Genomic DNA, 14,430 nt, shown 5'->3' on the forward strand with positions numbered 1-14,430 from the left:
CAGGTGATACTCACCAGTAGGGACTCCCATCTTAATGGTTACCATGAAAATTACTTTCGTAGGCAAGGATCTATTACACTGGGCAACACCTGAAAAGACTGTTCCAAGAAAGAGTTGTGAAGACCATTTACAAGGAGAAGCTGCAGATTAAACCAAGGAACATATAGAAATGGTGATACAGCACTGCTCAGACAGACAACTGTGAGGAGAGCTGCAGTGAAATGTCATGTGGCAAGGATATTCACAACCCCCTGTCCATGTGAATTCTTTTTTTATTCTTTCATTGTAGATATATCTGCACTACAGGACCTGACACAAACTCACGTATTCATCACAACAACAACAGAAGAATACTAACTTTCTATACTAATTGTAACATGGGATTTATTTGTGTACAGTGTGGTTGACAAAGACCTAAAAAAGATCTGGGGGATTCTCTCTTTGGGTCAGAAAGTGTGAAATTTTTCTCAGGGAGGAGCAAGATGTATGATGGCTGTTGCTCAAGGGACCATTTGCTATAAAGTCTTTGAGGGACACATTTTCAGCCTTTGAAATAAGGGAAAGTACAAGAAACAAGCAAGAACCAGCAAATATCTGTCTGGTAGAAATGCATGCTTCACTCTGGTTTTGCCACAGCCACTGGGGCTGTCTTGCAATAGAGCCACCAGCTGTATTTTTCCTATGTGGCGCTACAAGCCCATTATCAAGGAAGGCAGTCACTCACACAGAGGTGCAACCACCTCGCTGAAGACAAGACACTACTGCCAGAGGAACTCCTTACTTCATGCAACAACCTGAGAGAGTTAAAGGAGTGCAAAGATCTTCAAAAGAAATGTGTCATGGCTAGTCAGTGCAATCAAATGTTTACACGGCATTTTATGTATCTGTAGTTCTTGATGCACAGTGGAATTAACAGCTGCCTTTTTTTCCTAAGATAGATAGATAGATAAACATAATTAAGTATTCCTAGGCCTGTTCCTATGCAGTTGGAGGTGCAAATTTAATCAAGATTCTTCCCCTCAGAAGAGGAGGAGAGACACAGTCCATCAACCAATCTGAAGCAGGCAAAACTTTTTTCTGCCCCTCCACCTCTTTCTTCTCCAAACCGCCCCTTTTATACTATAAATTTTTGGCCCTTTCCAATGAGATGGAACAATCACATGCCGTAGATGGGGTTTGGTAACTTTGGTCATACATGTATTACAGATCTCATGTTCTTCCTCATTTGCATTCCAAGGGGCATGAAAGTTAAATATGTCAATTTGAGCGCCGCTTATTTTTGGTCAGAATTTATAGCTAACACAAGAGAGAAAATAAACTCTTTGGTCCCCCTCCAATGTCTGTGGCAGCCTTTGCTTTCTGATCTTTTCCAGAGAGTTTTGTGTGCCTTTCCTTCTCATCAGACCCAATTTACAGCAAAGCTCACTTTCCAGGGTGAAAGGAGAGTGAGGACAAGGGTTGGTACGCAGGTGCAGGTGCTGCTCTGTGCCCTGCTGGAGCAACACGGGGCTGTGAGATCTCCACTTTGCCCCAGGCATCCTTTGGCTGTGAGCCTTTGCTCGGGCCAGGTCTAAGAGCAGCACAGAGCCCAGCTCATGTTATCCTCAACCAGCCTCATAAATTCCACGCTGACTTAGAGCAGCACTGCACAACTGCACCATTTGCCACACGGCTGCAGGCAGATGCCCTCAGGGGGGAAGTAGCCTGACCATCCCTCCATCCTGTCAAGCTCCCTCTGAAGGGCTGCACAGATCTCTGGGCTATCAGCCACTCCTCCCAGCTTCGTGCTGTCAGTGAACTGAGGAGGCATCTGCCCCTTCCCCCAAGTCACTGATGAACAAGTTAAACAATGCTGAGCCCAGCATCGACCCTTGGGCACACAAAGGGCACTTATGAAAAACAAATCTTTACATGGGCAGATGGTGATAGAAGAAGGGGGAGGAGTTTTAAACTGTGGAGGAGCTTTTAACTAGATGTTAGGAAGAAATTCTTTACTCTGAGAGTTGTGAGGCACTGGAGCAGACAACCCACAGAAGATCTAGAAGCTCCATCCCGTGATGTGTTCAAGGCCAGGTTGGATGGGGCCCTGAGTGACCTGGCCTAGAGGGTGACATCGCTGCCCATGGGGTGGAGGTGAGAGCCAGATGATCTTTAAGGTCCCTCCCAACACAAAGCATGCTATTATTCTATGATTCTCTGAAATTCTAAGGAAAGGCTGGTGGAACATTCTTCTGGGACAGCTTTGAGGTGTCTGAGAAGAGGACAAAAAAGGGCCAGGATGAACAACTTGAGTTTTTATGTGTGTTCACAGTAGGTAAGTCTGATATAAATGTGGTAGGTAGACAGATGAAGAAGGTTTTTTTTTTCAGATTGAGTGTTTTTTGTCCTTTCTATGCTGTTCCTGCCATGGTTTAGCTTGTCAGGAAATTTAACACCCTCTGTGGTAGCGCGTTGAACACAAGAACAACCATTGGATGTGCTGAGTGAGTAATTTCCTCCTCCCAGTCATTTGATACTTTGTCCACCTGAAAGGCTTTATGACATTTTTGTTTCTATTTATTTCATTTTCAGGTCTAATCTGCATGGGCAGTATGTTGCTGTTTCCAGTCCTTCTTGCAATTTCCTTTTGGTCCTGTAAGACCCTTTTCCTCTCCTTTCTCCTTCCTGTCTAGAGTGCACATTAGCCTGTTTCCAAACCCCAGGAGTTTCTCCGCTCATGCAATTTCTCTGCCCTCACTTCCAGGTGTGGACACGCAGTCAGTGCCAGGGCAGACCCCGGAGGTGCAGGTACGGATGAAGGGCACGTCTGCCAGCATGTCCTGTAGGCTGGGGAGCAAGGGCGTGGTGCACTGGTACAAGCAGATTCCCGGAGAGCAGCCCCAGAGGATATTGTACGAGACGGGAGGGACCGCCAATTTTGACGACAACAGAGACAAAAACAGAATGCAAGTGCGGAGCGATCCTACTCAGCCCATATATCATCTCACGATATATTCTTTAACTCTGAGGGATTCCGGCGTATATTACTGTGCCTACTGGTATTGGGATCACAGCGTTAGCTGGGCGAAGATAAGTCTTACAAAAACTCTTTGTGCTCTGAACCGCAAGCTGTGAACTCTGCTATAAGTGCAAATACTTCCTTATTCCACCCCATTCACGACTTTCTGCAGCAGGAGAAGAAAAACAGTGTCTTACGACAAGTGTTAAATATCTGATGTTGACAATCAGCATATCATTTCAATACTCAGATTTGTCTGCAACATCCAGAAAGTGAAGCCCTCCTGTCACTTTAAGATAAGTATATGAAACATTGCTCTTAAAATGAAGGCTGGATTTTACTGAAAGTACTCACCTGACAGTGAACACCGTCTGTCTCTGTGTGTGAGCTACAGATTTCTCTTCTCTGATAGAATTCTAGCAAGTGGAGCAACATTTCTTCATCCCTCAGTATTTTCTCTTGAAAAAAAGACAGGAATAGGAAAGAAGGGGGGAAGACCAGCTGATCTTGCATATCCTCCTTCATCTTTTTATTTTGCTTTCCTTTGCATTTTAGTCACTAAAAAGTCCTACAGCAGCCCAGAAAACCTAATTTTACTGTCACAATTCCTCATTTGATATGCCCAAGACATAAATTGAAATCCTCAGCCATGAGCTATGCCACAGACAAGCAGAAACTCTCGGAGCCTTTGGGTTAAGTGTACTGAGGTTTAGAAATCAGATTCTACAATCAAAAACGGGTTCCAGGAAAGCTGGCATTTCCCTGAAAGCTAGGTCAAAACACTGAGATACTTTTATGTCTTACATTTTCTGAATTGGAGTGCACACGTTCAGTATCTTTTAAAAAGTGAGCACGAATACCTCCACAGTGATGGCTTTATAGCTCTACAGGCTCTGAACATATTTTTGCTAAAGTTTCTATGTGATTTGAGTATAAAATATCTTGCTATGGATGTTTCTGTCCTCCTCAACTATTTGAAAAACAGGTTGTAGTACATGTGACCTCAGATGTTAACTTCAGTCAGCCTGCCTTGTATTGTGGGATCTGAGAATTTCTCACAACCAGTCTGGGAGGTTTCAGGAGTGAGTTGGCAGCAACCTCCTGACACGGGTGATTGGGCAGCCAAACCAGGACCTTATTGTGGATGGAAAGGTCAGGGCAGCCTTGACTATGAGCCAATGGCATTCAGATTCCTGAAAGAAAGCAGTAGGGCAAAAGGCAGGACCTCAGCCCTGGACTTCAGGAGAACAGACTTTAAAGTTCTTCAGAGATCTACTTGGAAGCATCACATTGGATACAACCCTAGAGAGAAGTGTCCAGGAATGCTAGTTGATGTCAAGAATCTTCTCCAAGTTCAAGAAAGGACCAGTCTGACACCTAGAATACCAAGTAGAGGCAATGGGAGTTCCTCAAGAGTGAGCAAAAGTCTTCTGACTTTAATCAGGCATAAAAATGAAGTATAAAGGAGATGGAATCAGGGGCAGGAGATCCAGGAGGAGTACGGAGCTGCTGTTCAACCATGCAGGAATGGGCTTAGGAAAGCAACAAAACAGCTAGAATTGAATTTGGCAAATGAGGTAAAGGGGAACAAGAAAGGATTCTCCAAATACAGCAGCAGCATGGGGAAGCTGCTGGATGAGGCAGGGAAACTGATGGTGTACAACATGGAAAAACCTGAGGTACTCAGTATGTCCTTTTCCTCAGCATTTACCCATAAGAATGGTCTTCAGGTATTCCAGGCCCCTGAGACCAGATGGAAAGTTTGGAGCAAGACAGACACAGGCTTTGGTGGAGGAGGATCAGGCTAGTGAGCACTGAAACTGCACACACCTAAGTCCATTACATGGATTGTGGATTACATCCACAAGTGCTGAGGCAGCTGGCCAATGTCTTTGCAAAGACACTCTTACTCACCTTAGGAAGGTCACAACAATCTGAACAAGTTCCTGGAGCATAAAAGAAAGCAAATGTCACTCTTATTTTCAAGTAAGAGAAAAGGAAGACCTAGAGAGCTACAGTCAGGGAAGGTGACGGAGCCACTAATCCTGGAAACCATTTACAGACAGGAAGGTGAAGAAGGAATCAGGATTAGTCAGCATTGATGTACAAGGAGGAAGTTATTTAGATAACTGTAGATAACAAAGCTCTTTGCAAAATAGATTTTTGGCCACTTCATCAGTGGCAGTAATAGTTTAGTGATAACTTGAACCTGGAAAAGTATTTTGTAAAACAATATTCCAGCCACGGCATGTGTCTTCTTGACCATAGACATGTTTGGTCAGTAATTATTCCTACTTGGAGACTTACTGTGTTAGAAAGCTTGCAGTACAAAACTAAACAGTGTCTGTAAATCAGGCATTTAATCGTGTGCTATCCAGTCACTGACAGATTCCTTTACTCTTCATTGGAAATCGGGTGCCTGACAGATTTCTGCTTTGTGATCAGAAAAATGGCAATGTACTGCTACTGTTTCATACACGGCAACAGCAACAGTTTTTGGCAACTGCAGCTTGATTTCAGATCCTCAACATACGACAGCCAGTGCAGTTTTCACTCTGATTAGCTACAGTTGTCCATGTAGGAGACTGCTGGGATAAGTGATCCCTTCCTTGACTCCCCCTCCCTTCACCTGTGGGTGGCCCGCAGGAAAATTAAGCAGGCCTTCCCACATTTATTTATTGGGAAGAGGAGAATTCTTTCCACTGCCACCACACAGAGGCAGTTGTCTCTCCTTGCCTGACCCTCCTCAGAGCTCTGCATTCACATGCACCTTTCCAAACCGCTAATCAACATGATTACCATCGGCGAGTGACAGGAGGGAGAACCAAGCAGCTCATCTTGTCTCCCATCACCCCACAGCATCAGACCCACTCATCAAGATGCCTCTCTGCAATGGCTGTTGACAACAGCTGCTCTCTTTTATTTTCCATCGTTTTTTCCAAGAAATGTTTGCCTCTCAGCTAAGCTGTGAAACTGAAATCCTGCGGCTGAGCACTTCCTCCCGCACTCTAAACCAAAGCAAAGGCAAGTCCCCACAGACGAGCTTCTGCAGCCACTGATGGTGTTCAGCTTTGGTGGAGGGCAGCACCAGCACGGGGGCACCCTGGGCACTCCTGCACCTTGCATCTAGGTGACCAAGCTGAAGTAGGAAAAGGCAGTTCTCACCTGCTCTGACACTGTGCACCTGTCTGCACACCTCAGGTGAAGTACACACTCACTGCCCACCAGGGTAACCTCCAGGCTGAAACCTTCCCTCCACCATACATACCTGGACATGCTCTTGCTTGCAACCTTTTCTTGGTCGCTTTGACTAGGGTTTTATAGGGCCACAATTCTTAGATTTTATCAATATTTCCCATATTTACTTGAAAAGCAGACAGGACTACAGCCTTTTTACCAATTTTAATATTTGGCAGGTTGGAGAGGGTTTTCTGCAAAGACACCCCATTTGCTTGCACACAGAAGAGTCATCACTGAAGACCATTCAAGAGAGCCACTTCCTCCCTCAATGCAACACAGTTCCCATTTGAAGTCCCTTTCATCCTCCTCTGAGTCTCATTGAAAGCAAAGTGTGACAAGCAAACATGCTGCTGCTGGTAGTGCTTGTGGCCACAGCCTCTTGGTCTTGTAAGTACTTCCTTATTTTCCTACTTTCCTCCATGGCTTTGCTAACAGGCATCTTTCCAAATCCCTGAATTCCAGCCAATGACATAATTTCTCCTTTTCTCTTTCCTAGATGGATTTGCACAGGAAATTCCCATGCAGAGTCCTATATCCATCACCAAGCTCCAAAGAAGTGCACGGATGACATGTGAAATTCAAACATTAGAGGGAAAATTTGATAACATCATCATACACTGGTATAAGCAGAAGGAGGGTGAAGCTCCAGAGAGGCTTCTGTTTGTTTCAGGAAGCAAAGTTACTGTTGAACGTGGCTTTCAAGCAAGCAGATACTTGGTTGAAGGAAATTCTTTTCAGAAGCAGTGTGTTCTTACAATAAAAGATGTAATTCCAGATGATGCTGCCACTTACTACTGTGCCTACTGGGACCCTCACTGTGATAGAAATGCAAAGATCATCAGGGCAAAAAAAACTACCTGCAACATCTGAACCACGAGATTGTAACTGTGCCACCCCACCAGACCTCCAAGATGCCTGTTGAGCTCATTTAGTCCATGACTGTGAGTTCTATCTGTCCTAGGTGTTGGGTGGTTGCAAGCTGCATCAGGAGTTCACAACTGGTGTATCTGGAACAGTCCATACTTTTTGTGCATGGTGGTTATGGCATACAGTGGCAGTGTCATTCAGCAGCCAATATTACACAATTCAACATTGCTCTGTTCTTAATCAAAAATCAAATCTCCTTGAGGAACAAATTGCATTTCCTCATCCCTCTGCATTACCCACTGTTGGGGGTTGAATGCTTCGCTTTTCTTTCTGTGGAATTTCTCCCATTGTTATGCTAAGTAATTGTGGCTACACCTTAAAACGACAGATAATGTTCTCTCGTAGGGGGGTGGCTGGAGGGGGAGGGGGGGGGAACCGGAAAAGGAAAGGTGGGATAGGGGGGTCTGGAGCTGGGCTCGCTCTCTCGCTTGGCTCCTGGAGTGGGAAGACAACCTGGGCTCTGCTCTGGCATCTTCCCCTGCCATCCCAGCACTGAGATCCACGCTCCCTGCCTTTGGACATCGCTCTGCTGCTCTCCCAGCTCACCCTACTGTCTCCGGACACTCTGCTGAGCACCACGACCGACACCGTGAGGGGGGAGTCACTTTCCCCATCCCCTCTCACCCCTGGGCCGCGGCCGCCATCACCCAGCCCTCTTCAACTGCGCGGGACCTGCCCTGCCCCCACAGCACCGGTAACAGCACAGGGAGACGGGCTGCGGCCAGAAGGGACTGGAGCGGAGCTAGACTGTTTCTGTTGCCAATTTTTATAGCTGTTGTTGTTTTCTGCCTTGTTAGATACCAGTAAAGAACTGTTATTCTTATCCCCATATCTCCTGCCTGAAGGTGTCTGAATTAGACCTAAAATAATTAAAAGGGAGGGGGGGTTGCACTCTGCATCGCAGAAAAGGGGCTCCTGCCTTTCCTTAGACCATACCTGTCTTTCAAACCAAGACAGCTTTTGGCGCCCAACGTGGGGCATTGCCTGAGGGCATTGAGAGAGGGGTAGAAAAGGGGATAACAGTTCTTAAATTACCCAAGCTTGTGGTAGGTGACACCATGCTGTCCAGCTTACCCTGGATTGGCCTCCATGTGGTCACTGCTATATCTCTCCCATTTGCAAGCCCTTTTTTAAACATGAGTTTCATAACCAAGGTTACAGTGGCTATTATCCAGTTTATTATGTGGGTTGATCAGTTGAGGAATTCATGGATTTTTAATTTTCTCTGGAAGATGGCCACATGGATTCAGAGCTATCACACTCTAAGTGTGTGTTTCTGGGGCTACTTCAATAATGGTACTTACTGTGAGGAAGTGGCAGCAGGTGAAATTTTTTCTCAACCCATCACAGGGTTTTTGAAGTTCACCCCACCAGTCTTCAAGGGGTTTCAATCCACTTTAAATGCTAATGACATTATATTGTGGCTAGTGTTGCTTATATCCCTGTTAAACCTGTTCTATCTAACATTCAGAGATAAGGGGAGATTGACTTGGATAACAACCCTGATACCTACCCCAGGGATTAGTGATTTTACCCCAGAGCCTGATCCTGTCCCAGAGACTAGGGAGGTTACCCCGGAGCCTGATCCTGTCCCAGAAACTAGGGAGGTTACCCCAGAGCCTGATCCTATCCCAGAGACTAGGGATATTACCCCAGAGTTTGACCCTGCTCCACAGCCCACCTCGGAAAGGAACCACCCAGAATGGGTGGGGGTGCTAGCAAAGGAGATACGTGAGATGGGCCAGATGCTGAAGGAGTACCTCTCCCCAGCTGGTGAGAAACCCTCCCCCTGCCTTAAAGAGGGAGACTCTGATGGTGCAGCAGTGGGACCCACAGATGTTACATCTGTCCAGGTTCCAGCTGAACTGCAAGGGCACTCACAGCCAGCAGCAGTTGCCCCTGTGGAAACTAGGAAGTCTAAGATGAAAACAAGGCACCTAGATAATCAGGGTCAGGAAGGGGGCCCCTCACAACCAGCAGGGGAGCCAGAAGTTGAGATCATCACCGAGTCCCTGTCATACGAGAGTCTCCGTAACCTGCGAAAAGACATTGAACGACGGGGCCGTGAGGCTTTTACAACCTGGTTACTGCGGGTCTGGGACCTTATGGGCCCAGGTGTGCAACTGGATGGTACTGAGGCAAGGAATTTGGGAGCCTTGACCCAGGACTCAGGTGTGGACCAGGTATTTGTAAGGGAGACAGGTCTCCTTTCCCTCTGGGAGCGACTTTTAATGAGTGTGAGAGAGAGATTTGTCCACAGGGAAAGAATGCAGGAGTACCACCAGAGAACACGTTGGAATACCCTTGAGGAAGGGATCCAAAAGCTGAGAGAAGTGGCAGTACTGGAGGTGCTCTTTGGGAGGGATGGACAGCATGACAATGACCCTGACAAGGTCAGGTGCACAGGGCAGATGTTGTGGAATCTGGCAAACCTGGGCCCATCTCAATATACCCCCTTTATTGCAATGATTGATGCTGATACCAACCAAGTGACAGTGGGTTCTGTTGCCAACAGGCTCAGGAATTATCAGAGTATGATGGCTGGCCCAGTGCAGGCTCATGTCTCTGCTGTGGCTAAGGACCTCAGAGAGGAGTTTAAGGAGGAGATGAAGGAGATAAGGGAAGAGGTGAGGAAGATCAGTGCAGCACCAGTAAGAGTCATGGACCCCAAAAGTAGAGCCCTACGCCCCCCAGCTAGGGAGAGAGGGTACACCCCACGTGCTGACCTGTGGTTTTTTCTACGTGACCACGGGGAAGACATGAGAAGGTGGGATGGGAAACCCACTTCTGTCCTGGCAGCACGGGTGCGCCAACTCAGGGAGGAGAACACCAACAGAGGGAACTCCACTAATGTGAGGGTAGCCTCAGCCTCCCATGGAGGTGCAGGGTATTACAGAAGGGAGGATGATCTGTCAGATCCCCTTGAAGGAACCTCCAGTATGTATGCCCAGGAGAGAAATAATAACCAGGGCTAGAGGGGCCCTGCCTCTAGCCAGGGAGAGGCACGGGAAAACCGGATCTTTTGGACGGTGTGGATCCGATGGCCTGGCACATCAGAGCCACAGGAACACAGAGCATTGGTTGACACTGGTTCACAATGTACATTAATACCATCGGGACATGTCGGAAAGGAACCTGTTTCAATTGCCGGGGTTACGGGGGGATCTCAGGAATTGACTCTGCTGGAGGCTGAGGTGAGCCTGACTGGGAAAGAGTGGCAGAAACATCCAATTGTGACCGGCCCAGAGGCACCATGTATCCTAGGCATAGACTTCCTCAGGAATGGCTATTACAAAGACCCAAAGGGACTCAGGTGGGCTTTTGGAATAGCTGCTGTGGCAGCAGAGGGCATTAAGCAGTTGAACACCCTGCCTGGGCTATCAGAAAACCCATTTGCAGTGGGACTCCTCAAAGTGAAAGAGCAACAGGTGCCAATTGCTACCTCAACAGTGCACCGCCGGCAGTACCGGACGAATCGAGATGCCGTGATCCCCATCCACAAGATGATCCGTGAGCTGGAGAGCCAAGGGGTGGTCAGCAAAACCCACTCACCCTTCAACAGCCCCATCTGGCCTGTGCATAAATCTGAAGGAGAATGGAGATTGACAGTGGACTATCGTGCATTGAATGAGGTGACTCCACCACTGAGCGCTGCCGTGCCGGACATGCTGGAACTGCAGTACGAGCTGGAGTCCAAGGCAGCAAAGTGGTACGCCACCATTGACATCGCCAATACATTTTTCTCCATTCCTCTGGCAGCAGAGTGCAGGCCTCAGTTTGCTTTCACCTGGAGGGGTGTGCAATACATGTGGAACCAACTGCCCCAGGGGTGGAAACACAGCCCCACCATCTGTCATGGGCTGATCCAGGCTACACTGGAGAAGGGTGGAGCTCCAGAACATCTGCAGTACATTGATGACATCATTGTGTGGGGGGATACGGCAATGGAAGTATTTCAGAAAGGAGAAAAGATCATTGAGATTCTGCTGGGAGCCGGCTTCGCCATTAAAAAGAGCAAAGTCAAAGGGCCTGCCCAAGAGATCCAGTTCCTGGGAGTAAAGTGGCAAGATGGACGGCGCCAGATCCCCAGTGAGGTCATCAATAAGATCACTGCAATGTCTCCACCAACCAGCAAGAAGGAAACACAAGCCTTCCTAGGTGCCATAGGCTTTTGGAAAATGCACATTCCTGAGTACACCAGATTGTGAGCCCTCTTTACCTGGTCACCCGCAAGAAGAACAATTTCCACTGGGGCCCTGAGCAGCAGCAAGCCTTTGCCCAGATCAAGCAGGAGATCGCTCATGCAGTAGCCCTTGGCCCAGTCAGGACGGGACCAGATGTGAAGAACGTGCTCTACTCTGCAGCCGGGAACCATGCTCTGTCCTGGAGCCTGTGGCAGAAGGTGCCTGGTGAGACGCGAGGCCGACCACTGGGGTTCTGGAGCAGAAGCTACAGAGGGTCCGAGGCCAACTACACTCCGACGGAGAGGGAGATCTTGGCCGCCTAGGAAGGGGTCCAAGCAGCCTCAGAGGTGGTTGGCACGGAAACACAACTCCTCCTGGCACCCCGACTGCCAGTGCTGGGCTGGATGTTTAAAGGAAAGGTTCCCTCAACCCACCATGCCACTGACGCCACATGGAGTAAATGGATTGCCCTCATCACACAACGTGCCCGTATTGGAAACCTGAATCACCCTGGGATTTTGGAGATAATTACCAACTGGCCGGAAAGGGAAGACTTTGGTCTTGCCGACGAAGAGGAACAGGAACAGGTGACCCGGGCCGAAGAAGCCCCACCGTATAACCAACTGCCAGCAGATGAAACATGCTATGCTCTTTTCACTGATGGTTCCTGCCGCATCGTGGGGATGAACCGGAAGTGGAAAGCAGCCGTATGGAGCCCCACACGACAGGTCGCACAAGCTACCGAAGGAGAAGGTGGATCGAGTCAACTTGCTGAACTCAAAGCTGTTCAGCTGGCCCTGGACATCGCTGAAAGAAAGAAGTGGCCAAAACTCTACCTTTACACTGATTCATGGATGGTAGCCAATGCTCTGTAGGGATGGCTGAAAAGGTGGAAAAAGGCTAACTGGCAACGTAGGGAAAAACCAATCTGGGCTGCCAATGAATGGAAAGACATTGCCACCCAGGTAGAGAAGCTGCCTGTGAAAGTCCGTCACGTAGATGCCCATGTCCCCAAGAGTCGGGCTAATGAGGAACACCGACACAATGAGCAGGTAGATCAGGCTGCACAGATAGAGGTGTCGAAGATAGATTTAGACTGGCAGCACAAGGGAGAGTTGTTCCTGGCTCGATGGGCCCATGATGCCTCAGGTCATCAGGGCAGAGATGCCACCTATAAGTGGGCACGAGACCGAGGGGTGGATCTAACCATGGACAGTATTTCTCAAGTTATCCATGACTGTGAGACGTGCGCTGCCATCAAGCAAGCCAAGCGGGTGAAGCCCCTCTGGTATGGGGGGCGATGGTCCAAATATAAGTATGGAGAGGCCTGGCAGATTGACTACATCACACTGCCTCAAACCCGCCAGGGCAAGCGCTATGTACTGACCATGGTGGAAGCCACCACTGGATGGTTGGAGACCTACCCTGTGCCTCACGCCACTGCTCGGAACACCATCCTGGGCCTGGAAAAACAAGTTCTTTGGAGGCATGGTACCCCTGAGAGAATTGAGTCAGACAATGGGACTCATTTCAAGAACAGCCTCATAAACACCTGGGCTAGAGAACACGGCATTGAGTGGGTGTACCATATCCCCTACCATGCACCAGCTGCAGGGAAAGTTGAACGGTGCAATGGCCTGCTTAAAACCACCTTGAAGGCACTGGGTGGGGGAACTTTCAAGAACTGGGAGATTAATCTACCAAAGGCCACCTGGTTAGTGAACACCCGAGGTTCCACTAACTGAGCAGGCCCTGCCCAATCTGAGCCCTTGGGAATATCAAATGGAGATAAGGTTCCAGTGGTACACATGAGAGGTATGCTAGGAAAAACTGTTTGGGTGAATCCTGCCTCCAGCAAAGACAATCCCATCCATGGAGTTGTATTCGCTCAAGGACCAGGTTGCACCTGGTGGGTGATGCAAAAGAATGGAAAGACCAGATGCATACCCCAAGGAGACCTTGTTTTAGGGTAAAATACCTATAGTACTGTGCCTATGTCTCTAACTGCATGTATGTATATATAATGTAACAGTTTAATTTGATATAGCATATTAGTGTGGGAGAAATTCAGGGGTGGATAATGTTGGAGGTTGGATTATGCCCTTTTCTTTCAGTGGAATTTTCTCCCATTGTTATGCTAAGTAGTTGTGGCTACACCTTAAAACGACAGATAATGTTCTCTCGTAGGGGGGTGGCTGGAGGGGGAGGGGGGGGGAACCGGAAAAGGAAAGGTGGGATAGGGGGGTCTGGAGCTGGGCTCTCGCTCTCGTTTCGCTCGTAGAGTGGGAAGACAACCTGGGCTCTGCTCTGGCATCTTCCCCTGCCATCCCAGCACTGAGATCCACGCTCCCTGCCTTTGGACATCGCTCTGCTGCTCTCCCAGCTCACCCTACTGTCTCCGGACACTCTGCTGAGCACCACGACCGACACCGTGAGGGGGGAGTAACTTTCCCCATCCCCTCTCACCCCTGGGCCGCGGCCGCCATCACCCAGCCCTCTTCAACTGCGCGGGACCTGCCCTGCCCCCACAGCACCGGTAACAGCACAGGGAGACGGGCTGCGGCCAGAAGGGACTGGAGCGGAGCTAGACTGTTTCTGTTGCCAATTTTTATAGCTGTTGTTGTTTTCTGCCTTGTTAGATACCAGTAAAGAACTGTTATTCTTATCCCCATATCTCCTGCCTGAAGGTGTCTGAATTAGACCTAAAATAATTAAAAGGGAGGGGGGGTTGCACTCTGCATCGCAGAAAAGGGGCTCCTGCCTTTCCTTAGACCATACCTGTCTTTCAAACCAAGACAGCTTTTGGCGCCCAACGTGGGGCATTGCCTGAGGGCATTGAGAGAGGGGTAGAAAAGGGGATAACAGTTCTTAAATTACCCAAGCTTGTGGTAGGTGACACCATGCTGTCCAGCTTACCCTGGATTGGCCTCCATGTGGTCACTGCTATATCTCTCCCATTTGCAAGCCCTTTTTTAAACATGAGTTTCATAACCAAGGTTACAGTGGCTATTATCCAGTTTATTATGTGGGTTGATCAGTTGAGGAATTCATGGATTTTTAATTTTCTCTGGAAGATGGCCA

General features: G+C 48.3%; 1 protein-coding gene and 1 long non-coding RNA gene across 2 annotated transcripts in view; both read left to right on the forward strand.

The window, feature by feature from the left end:
• The window catches only part of TARP (TCR gamma alternate reading frame protein), a 119,957-nt gene that overhangs the window by 70,547 nt on the left and 34,980 nt on the right, over positions 1 to 14,430 (forward strand).
• Positions 1,995 to 4,062, forward strand: LOC148225250 (uncharacterized). Its single transcript, XR_015804800.1, has 4 exons — positions 1,995 to 2,314; positions 2,416 to 2,483; positions 2,572 to 2,634; positions 2,744 to 4,062. It is a non-coding gene; the product is annotated as an uncharacterized LOC148225250 (long non-coding RNA).

The sequence above is a fragment of the Sturnus vulgaris genome, chromosome 1 (genome assembly GCF_052056855.1).
Source record: "Sturnus vulgaris isolate bStuVul1 chromosome 1, bStuVul1.hap1, whole genome shotgun sequence".
NCBI lineage: Eukaryota > Metazoa > Chordata > Aves > Passeriformes > Sturnidae > Sturnus > Sturnus vulgaris.